Source organism: Parus major, chromosome 1A (genome assembly GCF_001522545.3).
Source record: "Parus major isolate Abel chromosome 1A, Parus_major1.1, whole genome shotgun sequence".
Lineage (NCBI taxonomy): Eukaryota > Metazoa > Chordata > Aves > Passeriformes > Paridae > Parus > Parus major.
In genome coordinates, this window is record NC_031773.1 from 12,916,374 (window position 1) to 12,928,924 (window position 12,551).

The window sequence follows — 12,551 nt, forward strand, 5'->3', positions numbered from 1 at the left end:
CATGTCTGCATAATTGCTGGAAAAACTGATGAACAGCTCAGTGTTTAGGCCCTTGCACCCAGTCCCACCTCTAGAAAATGTCCACTGCTGGTGACCACTTCCAAGAGCAGAAATTGGCAGAGCAGCTCTGCCCTGTCTTGCCTTCAAGTTAGATTTGGATCAACACGGTTATGCCAAAAGAAATCAGTGTCTTTGAAGGCATTCTTTGAAAGGAACACAAAGCAGATGCCTTGTACATAAAAAAGGTCTAACTAAATAAAATCATTCAAGTGTTTATGTCTGCTTATCTCCCTTCAGCTATGATGGTAAAACCTCAACTGATAACTGTTCAAGAGAAGATCAAAGGAATAGAGGAAAGGTATAACCCCAGGATGTCTCTTCTTACTACCTGTGCTGACATTACTCGTGGTTATGTTTGGCTTTGGCTGGTGTAGTACTGTCTCCTCTATGAGATTTGAGGTGATCTGTTCTTTCACAGTTCAGGTGGGGCAGCCATCCCATGTCTCACCTCATTGGCTCCCTTTGTGACTGCTGAGGTTTGGAAAGGAAGCATCTGCAGGGCATTAGCATTTCTCCAACTCACAAGTCAACACAAGTGATCAATCCCCCACTCATTTAACAGATAACAGGTTGCTTCATCTCTCCAGTGCTGGTGTGCAGGAAGACACCTGTTCTCTGGTTAAATCGAGCCCAGGGAAGCAGGCAGTCAGGCAGGAAGGAAGGAAAGAACAGGATACAAATGTATTTGCAGCCACCAGGTGTTCTGACTTTAGCTTACATTCATTTTGAGTTATTTTTAGATGCATATGCATTCCTGAGATAGGGGTGTTCCTAAAAGAGCTTCACTAAGTATAAAAAGAAGCCCAAAGTGTGAGACACATCAGAGCCCAGTGTCTTCTGCTATGTTAGTTCTCTCTCAGCCTCTCCCTTTGTCCCCAACCCTCTAAACCCACAACAAAACCCATTTCTGAGGCTCCTCTCCCCATACTGCAATTTTTCCATGGCTCTGTGTTTATGTTTCTTTACACACTGTTCACAAGGCATTAACAACCTGGATTTATTGTGTACTGATAAGCAAAGATTGAACCAAGAGCTTCCCTTGGCTCTCACACCCCTCTGGGTTCGCTGCCTGTGGTGAGGCGACATTCTCCATTGCTCTTAAGGTTATCAGAAAATCTCAGGTCTTCCTTCTGCTGTGATTCTTTTAAAGGTTTGTAACATTTCCAAGTTTCAGTTGTACAAAATCCATCCCCCCCAAGCCAAGGCTGTTGTGAGGATGTCACATAGCATATGGAGTGGGTAAAGGAAAGTCTAAAGAAATATATCCAAGAGCTAATTAAAGGGGACATTGGCCATTAATGAGATTGTTGTCAAAACAGCAGTACATTTATTTGCACTTTTATGAAGAATCACCTGTTTAAATTGTCTCATTATAAATTATTATGTACCACTGTTTACAATATTTTTTTCTTAAGAAGACAATCTGCCTCTGAGCAAACAGATAAAACTGTTTTCTTTGAGTAATCATTAATCACCCTTCTACCATTCTTCTTTCTCCTATTACAGAGATCCTAACTCTGCCCTCTTTGTTATTAATAGATTTTTGCTGACTACTCCCAGTGCCACAGAAATCATAGAGATATAAAATCAACTGTAAATTACAAAGTCTCTCCCTCAGCCATAAATGGACAATAATCTATTCATGGTAACATCTGTGTAAAGTGGCTTTCAGGAGATTTTTTTTTCAGATTCCTCATAATATTTACACATTGAATGCAGACAAGTATTAAACAGACCTCGCTTCAGCAGCAGGAGCACGCCCTGCTCTAAGCCAGTGCCAGCTGAGTCCCACTGCGGGCAGGCTCGGCGTCGGCCGGGGCGGCAGGAGAGGTGACCCTGAGCTCCACCAAACAGGGGTGGTGTTGAGTGTCAGGGAGCTCAAACCTTCATACCAACAAATGGAATGACTAGACAAGAGCTTATCCCTCTGCAGATTCCCTGGGTGTGGAGTTTGAAGCTGGGATAAGGGAAGCCTACAGTAGACTCAGCAAATGGTAGGAAAGCTTTGGCCCTGGGCACATGCACTTTACCCAGGCCAGAGAGGAACAATAAAAACCAAGGCCTCACACATGGTGAGGTGCTTGGCAGGTCTACAGACCCCTGCCCAAAGCAACCCATGGAATGCACCATGCTTGAAGAGCAATAGCTATGTTGGGGAACATGGGCCTTGGAGGGATGGTGCAAGATGGTGCAAGATCCCTGGTACTGGCCAGAGGGACTGCTCAGCAAGCAGGGCTGATGGTGAGCTCCTTGGGGATTGGAGCCCAGCACTCTGTGCTGCTGAAAGCTAACAGCCGTGGAGAGGAATGAATCCTGTTTCCCTGCTGAACAGACTGCCTGCTGCCTGTGCAAGGGCTTTCACGGTCTCAGTGCAGAGAGGAAGGCATGGCACAGAGTAAGATCTAGGATCTCCCTTAATTTCTTCTTTTCTGAGGACCACATTTATACTCAAGCATGTATATTTGCTGCCCCAAAAGCACCATGAGCTCAACAAATTGTAGATGCATAGAAGTGTTTAGGTTAGAAAAGACCTCTAAGATCATTGAGTCCAACTGTTGACCCAGCACCACTGAACTATGTCCCTAATTGCCACATCTACATATCTTTTAAATAGCTCCAGCAATGGTGAGTCAGCCACTTTTCTGGGCAGCCAGAGCTTCACAACCCTTTTGATGAAGAAACTTTTCCTAATATCCAATCTAAACCTCTCCTGGCACAACTTGAGGTGATGTCCTCTCATCTTGTCACTTGTTACTTGGGAGAAGAGACCAACACCTACCTGGCTACAGCCCCCTGTCTGGTAGTTGTAGAGAATGATAGGGCTCCCCTGAGCCTCCTTTTCTCCAGGCCAAACACTCCCAGCTCCCTCAGCTGCTTCTCATCAGACTTGTGCTTTAGAACAAATTAACCAGTCCTTGATGGTAAGATTTTCTCAGAGAGAGACATCAAGCCCCACCAACCAAGTGCTCCCTTAGGCAGTTTCATCTCCTCCAAACATTGCTAACTACATGCTCCTGTCACCTTCCAGCATCCACTGGACTCGGTGTGAAAGCTGTGAGGGAATCCTGTGCCTCTCTCATGGTGGCTGCTTGTGTTTGATCATCCCAAATAATTATGCTTCCTTAAAACGGATCAGCCCATCTAAAACTAATGTAATGTGTTTCCCTGGTCTTCAAACTTTTCTCTAGTCTCAGGCCACAAAGACATTCATCTTCTCTCTTTATGCCCCAGCGACTCTTCTGTGGACCACTTTTGGCTACCAGCAGGGAGGGCAGATACCCCCTCAACAGCACCCTGCAGTGACTGCTTGTGAAAGATGGAGGGATTTAATTAACAGCCACAACCTGCACTGGGCAGCCAGTGGGTGTGAAACTGCCAAGTCCTTCCAGGAGGAGAAAAGCCCAGGCAGGTGACACACACCAGTCCCAGCTGGTGACACTTCGTGCCTTGTACAAAGTTTGACGGGCAAAGGACTCATCAGCCCAGCCCTTAGGGAGTCACCAGAGAGAGGTGGAGTCAAATTCCTGTTGGCAGGAGTGAAATGCAGCTCCTCTGAGTGTGGTCTGAGCTCTTCCACGGAGGACAGTGAGGCTGCAGCTCCTGCAGTAGCAACAGAAGAAAAAAAATTCCACCTTTGTTCCTTGGGAATTCCTTATGAAGACTTGAAATTAGATATTTTTCTTTACATCAGATGCAGAGAATTTTGTTCCTGATCTTATTCACTACCAAAAGGGGGGAAAAAATTAAAAAAAAAAAAAAAAAAAAAAAAAAAGGAAAAAATTGGGAAACATAAGCTTTGTTTGGGACCACGAAGCTTGGGTGTTTTAGGGATTTTTTTAAATTTTGGCAACTGACTCATAAATCAATTTTTCCTATAGGCTTTCTACACTCCTGAGGGCTATGCATCAGCACCCACCCATCACCTGGATAATGAGATCAACCGCTTAATTTAACCAAATTGACAGAAACATGTTCAGACATAATGGGAAGAGGTTTTGTATGAGAATGCATTACCAAACCTCCTTCCTGCTTCGTTCCCATTGCAATCCACTGCTCCAGTTGAAATTCTGTAGCTCATGTCACCACACCCACCTTGTGCTTCCTCTCAGCTTCCCACTAACCATTTTTTCCTCTTTTTTTTTCCTTCTCCCTGGGAGCCTAGGAGGCTTTAGCAGCCTGCCCAGCTCCACCTCCTTTCTGCTTGCTGCTTGCCCTCCCTCCTCCCCCTCATCTCCAGGCTTCTCAAAAGCTCAAGGCTTCTGCTTCCAGTATTTTGATTTCCTCTTCTTCTTCTTACCAGCTTATGTCTCCATTAGGCATTAAAACAGCCCCTCCACCTCTTTCTTAAGAGAAAGAGTTGCTTTTCCATTTTTCCCTACTTCTCCCTCACCTTCAACAGCCAAGTGTATCCTTTGCTCAGTGAGATTTTCTTCCTGTTTTTTTCCTTTGTCTTCTTCTTATCTTTGTTGGAGGTGCTACCCTGCTTCCTCTTTATATCTGCTTATTTACATTCTTTTCCCCAGTTAAAATTATCACATTTGCACCAACAACTGTGAATGAGCAGTCAGACCCACACATTTTCCTTGCTCTCTTTTCCTGCAAGGTTCATTGATGCCTCAAAAATTAATACTTTTTCTCCTTCCCCTGTTCTTCATGTTTATTAAAATTACTCTAAAATCTTTGTCATTGCCACTTTTAACCAGGATTTTATTTCTGGCTCTTTCCACCGCCTTCTCTGTGCTCAAATAAAGACCATTCCATGATTGCAGTAATACTTCTGTAAATTCCTGGTAATTATCCTGTTTACTCATCCTTGCTGCTCAGGCAGTATTTCCTTCTTGTTCAGAATAATTGTACATCTTCCTCCCCAGCTGCTCATCTCCCATCTTTACCACAGCTCTCCCCACTCAAAATCCTGCCCTGGGTTTGCCTTTCATGTCATGATCATAGCTGCTGTCCTTGTCTGCAGAGCATTCCCCATTGCTGTGTGTGCTGCAGCCGCCTGCCAAAGCGCTCAGCCCTGGCACAGAGCTGTGCTCAAGGGTCCAAGGATCCCTTTTTGGTATTACAATGCATTTGTAGACAGCCTAGCATAAACACAGGGAAAACTGTGTTTATATTTTCAGAGAGGGATGTATAGTTAAATCCCTCTTTTATCATACCACCTTCTCTTCCATATGTAAATTCAGATAAATGCAGTTTATGGGTTCTTAATTAACACCGAGGTTGAATTTTTGTAGTTTTCTCTTTAGGAATTCAGCTGGAAGATAAATCTTCAGATATCAGAAGGGGAGTGTTAGTTTATATCTCACATCCTTTTATAAACATGGGTTTCACACTGCTTCCTCCAGCTCTCCCAAAGCAGGATACAATACACAGGCTCTGTAACACCAGCAGCCTTAAACAAGAGTATGGTTGTTTTTAACCTTGGATACCAGTATCAGACATGCTGCACAGGAGGCAGGGCATGGGCAGCAGTACCTCCAGTGCCTCAGGGAGGGCTCCTTCTCAACCTGTGGAGGTCCTCTGGCCCTGTCCTGCATCCTTGGGGACCACAGGTTGAGGTGCAATGGAAGAACTGGTACAGCCACAGCACCTGAACCCTCCAGTGAGAGTGAGTTGGCACAATTCACAGCCCAGGCTCCCCAAGGGCTCTGGGGAAAGCTGGGGACAAAACCTCTTGTGATCAGAAGACAGGAGAAACTGGGAATTACACATATAAATTAATTTCTAACCTGGAAATACCAAAGCAGAGAGAATTTTTTTTATCTTCCACTAGTAGCAGATGCACCCAGATATGACAATGCTTCAAGAAGCTAGCTGCCATCTCTAAGAGTCTTGGAAATACTAGTAGTAATTAAAAATGTATTTTAACTGTGTCTACAATTTATAGCTGAATAGCTTTTGAAATGTAGAATGAACAGCAATAAATGCAGGTTTCCCTGCAGGGAGAAGGTCTCTGCATGGAGGGATGATGAGCACATTTGATGTTTAGGATTCCTTCTTTTAAAATGCCCAGTTGGGAAATTTTTCCAGATTGCTTTGTAAAAATAATTCATCCACTTCAGGTAGAATTAATCTAAACACATACTGGAGTATGAGAATAAAGTCTTATTTGAACAAATCTATCTCTCTAACCTTTACAGTAATTATAAAGAATGAAAATAGATGTTAATTAATCTTAATTGTTTAGCCTGCAAAAACAGATTCATTACATATCAGAATTTTAAAATATGCATTTTGAAAGCTTATGCATATGCTTACAAAATACCCACTATCCTAGAGACACTGACTATCCCCTCCTCCCCTGGAGCTGCCCGAGTACTCCCTGTGCCTCGCACCCACTTAACCAGGGTGCCAGTGCTTTTATCTCGACTGGAACAATCTATCAGTGCTCCTCCGGGGACCTCTTACAAGACTGAGGTCTCGATAACTCCCATAATTCTCGATTTCCCAGCCTCTCTTTATGCTATTTTACTACCACTTCAGCATAGAAAATGAAGCCTGCTGACATCCTGTGTGAAGGAAAGACACTGCTGATCAACACATCAAGAAAGAAAAGAGCTACACAGGTGCTTAAGGCAGCCTCTTGAGGTTTAAGTTACACTGTGTTGCTGGATATTAAAAAAAAAAGCAAGAAAAAATAATCAAAAAATCATGCAAATCTAATCTCAAGTGAATTGGATTAATGTCTTAGATTTTGTGTATTTAAATTAGGAGGAGACATCCCACTCCCCTACAATGGATCTTGCATTTGAAAGTATTGCTGGAACACCTGCCTTGTGGCACAGTAAGCACCAGAGGCCACAAAACACTGCTGACACCCGACAGCAAACATACACACTGGAGCTGTAAAACCAAAAGCCACAGCCCTAATGAGCCAGAGGAAGTGAGCACAAAGAAGAAAGGCATCACCAGCATCCCAGACCCCTGCAATGCTGAACAATGCTGTCTTTGTTACGACTTGCTGTTTCATCCCTCCTTCCACTGAATTCAGATGGATTTTCAGTAGAAGAACAGAGTTCTGTGCAGAGCAGAACCAAAATCGTCCTCCTTCTTGCCCAGAGACCACTGCTGTGCTGTATTTAAGGTAACAATTAGAACCTGAAGACAACAAAATATTTGCAAAATGTGCTCAAATCTAGCTCTTGTCTCTAGAAGCAGACAATTTGCTTATGCGGGAGAAGCACAATATACCAGGTGAAAAAAAACCAGTCACCCAGATCCTGAAAATCTTGTGCTTGATTTAAAATATATAAAATCTAGAAATGTCTTTTATTTTAAGAGGTTGGAATTCACATGCTCCATGGTTTTAAGTGTTAGACATGCACTTTCCCCCCTCCCTCTTCTAATGAAAATTGATTCTCATGTAATGATAGAGCTCTTGGTGCTACAGTGTGAAAAAATAATATTTTGAGGTGCAAGGTGTTATTTTCAGAAGTAGCAACGTAACAATCATCCACACAGACCTGCTCACTGAAGCTGCTATGTGCTTCACCAAAAATGCTGAACATCATTACTTCCTTGGATAACCAGAGTTCTTCGTGAGACTGCAAGGAAAGTCTTCCCTCTCTCACCAGTCCCTTGCCACAATTTGGAGTTTGTCAGTATATCACAATTTGAGTTTTGAGTTTCTGTGCTGAGCTAATAATAAAAAATAACCCTCTATTTTTAATAAAATGACTAAGAATTTCTCCTGGAATGAAATGCAGGCCATATTTCCAAGAATTGTGTTCTTTTCCAGAAAGAGGAAAAGACTGATAGGGACTTGCTCCAAGGAGTCTTATCCTTTGCACATCCAATGAAAGAATAAAATACTGAAAATACTTCATATTAGAGCTGAAATTGTGTGAGGTATTTGTTGCCAAGAATACTCAGACTGAGTGCATCCCTTTTATTGTTCTTGGCACACAGGGCACTTCCATTCTATTGCTATTGTTATTTGAGCAATCTGAAACAAGACACAAAGTAATACCAAGTCTATCTCTATGTTAATTCTCCCCAGCAATGCTGTTGCCATACCAAGGTTATACATGGATTTCAGTGGGCACACACAAATTGAAACCTATTGGCTTTTGAAGTCAGTTCAGCATATTTACAAGTCCTGTGTTGGTCTTCTGGATTTCTTGCCAACTTCAGGAATTTCAGAATCTCATTTCTCTGTATAATCAGTGTTTTTCTGATTGTATAAGAAAATAAGATATTAATTCACTACTTACTTTCTAATAGAGAAAAAAGGGTGAAAATTACAATGCCTACCATCTTGTCAAATGTGTAAAAAAATCCAAAACCTTTTTTTACCCATTTGTAGCATTAACTTCCTAAAACAGTATGTTATTTTTAGAGACTAGGTTCACCATGACTTGTAATTAAGATATTTCATTAAGGAGGCACAGTCACCACAAATCAAATCTGTCTTTATACACACACACATATATCTCTATATCTATTCGTCACCGACTGTTTGAGTCAAAACATTTCACACATTACAAGGATTCTACAATGCGTTTTGTTTGTGTGTTGGTATGTGAAGTATATACTGAAGTTTTTTAGGCTTTCATTATGTGAAAAATTGCTGCCTTTTCAACTTTAAATATTTTTAGTGAGGGCTTTTATCCAACTTGTAATTTTTTATAATTAAAAGCTGAAAATATCAAAATAGCAAATGGAAGAATAGACATGGTTAGCTTTTAGATGATTGTAACCTTAAAAAAATAAAATCTTGACAAGCTCCTTAAAATACTTTTAGGCAATGTGGACTACTAGTGTTTCAACAATAGCAGACTGTGAAAATCTTAATGAAAAAACATTTACTAAAAGGTGTTGGACTTTGTACTCTCTAGTTCATAAAACAAGAAATTCATTCTTGTTCAACCTTGTGTCCAAGCCTCCCACTGCACAATGATTCATTTTCTCTGAAGTTAAGAAAACAGAAGAATTCTCTCACAAACAAAACCAAACATAAATTCTGAAGATGAATCCTATTTCTTTGGAACTCAAGTCTGCAGAGAAAGAACACTATCAATTAGATGTGAGTTGGAGTGAAATGGCTGGTCCCTTCTCCAAGATTTATGGAGGATATAAACATGGACACGCCATAAATTAAACAAGGTGAGTTTTCACTCCCAGTTTCTGTCATTTTTTCTTCTACATTGGAAACCCTTTTCTCGTCTTGCTAAGGGATTCCTGAAATGCAGATCACACCACTCTCTGAGTGCCAAATACAATACTGTCTCATAGGATTATCAGCACTGGAGCCTGCCTTTCACCACCCTGAGCACTGGCACATACTGTACTGTTGTGGTTGTTTTCCTGTGGACTTTTTTCCCTTGTTCAAAGTTATTCCATCTAAAACCATACCCAAGGTCAGATTTGGCTTTGTCATAGCTAGTAATGACTTCCCAGTAAGGCATTATACAGGCGAGGGCCAAGGACGTGAGGCGACCAAGGACACCTTATCTCCGCTGCTGAGGAATTTGGCCTCGACTAGAGGGAGATGAGGTGCAGCAGCAGTGGGGATCAGACCACAGAGATGGGTAAGGACTGGGAATCAAAACAGAAAAGAATTGTGTTCTTTGATGCCACCATTGCATAGATCCATCATGTCTCTATTTTGTTATAACTGTCTGAGAAGTATAGTCAAGTGTTTGGGTGACAGATTATGGGGAAACACTGCTGTAGCCATGAACCCTTCCTCACCTCCTCTCATCCCCATACATCCCCAAACTTCAGAGCTTGTGCAGAGACCACAGTGGCTTCCCCATGTTTAGCTCAGAGATACAATGAGCACTCAGTCGGGTGAACATCTCAAGCTTCCTGAGCCACTGTCACCCCTGGGTGTCACAGTGTCACTTGTGTGCAGACAGAAGGAAATGCATCTCACTGAGAGCCCCTAAATTCATTGCAAGTGTGGAAAAGAAAAAGGCACATAAAGCACGATATAAGCATGTAAGAAACCTGGTAACTACAGACTGATAACCAAGGAGGACGCAAGAGCAATGAATCATTCAGTGATAAATCTTCTGAATAACAATATTTAGGAGTGTGGCAACACCCAGACAACCTCCTGAACAAATACCGGTGTTGCCTCAGCTGGAAGGAGTCTGGCAAGGGAAGAAAACAAGAGACATAGGGATACAAGTGTCAAACCTTGTGGAAACAAACCCACAGGTTTCATTTAATTTTCTCTTTCAGAACCTTTGAAAAGATGGCTCACCAAAACTGCAGTTGCACAGAATTAAATTGAAAAAGCCAAAGTTTGTGTATGGTACTGGACAGGATTTTAGGAAAAAAGGAATAGAATGTGAGACGTGCTGTCTGTATTGTATTATGCATCCTACCACCATTGTCCAGATGGAGGGCACACTAGAGGAAAATACATATCCCAACAGATGTTACTAAAATCCCAGACAGTGTAACAGCCTGGGAAAAAATCTGGGATGGGAGGAAAACTGTTTTTCTGGGAATGCTTTGTTACCCCAGTAAAAACACGTTAGTTTTGGGTAATAAGCAAGGGAATAGATTTGAGATAAAACCAAAGGGGACTGGAATTGGCAGTTTAAACCAGGAGGGGCTTTGGAGTGGCCACCATCACATCACCATCTGTGGAGCAGACAGGGGTGCTGAGTGACAACCCAACAGTCCAACCTTATTGCAAATTCTGAAGAGGTTTGCTCTGCACAAGGCAAGCAGAGCAATGACTGAACTGGAGCCTCGAGCTAAGAAGAAAGGATCCCAAGTGAGAGATACCAAATCACTAAAAATGTCCCTTGTTGTTAAGGGTTTGGGATTTAGAATTACATTTACTGAATAATTTTGCTTCCAATCTTAAAGCTAGATGCTATGACTTTAGCTGATACTAGAAGTGAGGTCAGCAAAGATTCAAAAGATTTAAGCCTGCTCTGTTAAGAAGCAATTTATCCTGTAAAGCTGTACAACCATGCCATGAGGTACGTCATGATTGCTTGTCAAGGCTGGGGTGGGAATGGTTCAGAGGGGAAAATCCTTCAAGCATTCTGCACCTAGCACACTTCTGGATATGGGCAGAGAGCAGAGGCCTATGGCAATGGAGAAAGAGCTGGGGAAACCTCTGAGCACCTCACCAGGCTGTCTCCGAGTCCTCACAGGATTTCTGTAGCAATGTTTTTCACCTCCTGCACAAGACTGAGATGAGCAAAAGTTCATATCCAGCAATCCAAACTTTTATTTGTGAGTGCAAAATATTGACAATTATACTAAATATATCCACAGCTCCCAGTAGCTAACTTTGTAGGCTGAAATGGGAATTATGTCACTGCTATGTTTTTAAGTCCTGCTTTAGTTAAGTAGTTTAGTTAAGTTTCTCCAGTATTGTTCAGAAACTCAGTGTATTCCAACAGCTATCTTTAAAACTTTTGGGTTATTAGAGATTATACCTAAGCAACAAGGTTTCAGTTTTCTTGTAGGAGGTATTACGGGAGGCAAGAACTAAAAAAATCTGTGGGAAGCCATACATGAGCAAATAATCTCATAACGTAGCCTTACAGCTCTTCTCATATCACTTTAGATGGTGGGTTTTGGTCTTTCTGGTCTGTATACTCTAAATGGGTCAAAACTTTCTCACAAGATGCCCTATACCCAGTGCTTTATGGAGGCAAGCCCAGATGGGTGTGAGTCCTGAGGAAATACTTGCCTTTTCTGACAGGGGCAGAAAAATAACCAAAAAAAAGATGGACTGGAAAACCAAAAATTATTGCTCTTTATTTCTGATAGATGTATCCACAGACCATCTAGGTATATTCAAAGGTATTTGGTTTATTATTATTTGTACTGCTTTGGTTATTGTACTGCTGCTCAGTGCTTTTCTCTTGAGAACATCTCTCTCTAGAATCTGTCCCTAGAAAAGAGTGAGCTATTTTTATCTCTGAGCTAGACAAAATAATTCTGCTGGGGAAAATGAGGATGGCTGAGAGGCCACTTAACAGAAGGCAGGAGAGATGGGGCTCACATTGCACATTTGGACAGGCTGTGAGCTCTGCTGTTCTTACAGGTATCAGCATAGGGAAATCTGGGTTATGGCAGGTGTCTTGAAAACCCTCTGCACCAGAGGTTGCTGAGGGGATAATTCACTGACCGTGCTGTGGTCTGCAAAAGCAGCAAAGGGGAGACTGAGCTGTGCAGGCATGGAAAGGACACTGGGGCTTCCCAAGCAAACAAGAAATGCTATTTCATCCCTTCCCATTCTTTGAAAGCACAGAAATTAGAGTAGCAGAAAATGGTTGCCACTAGTAACAAGGTGTTTTAACATGCTGGTGGTTTCAATAGTAGTGAGAGCTGCTGAGCACAGTTTTATGGAGACACATATTCTGTCTGGAATACAGCCACAGCCCTAGCATCAGCTCTGTGGGATTTGAAAAGACAAAAGCAAAGCCCATGTCTTTAGCCACTTTACATTTATCACCTCCTCCCCATTGTGGGTTCCATCTGACAGGAAGGGGAAGGGAGGCAGGGAG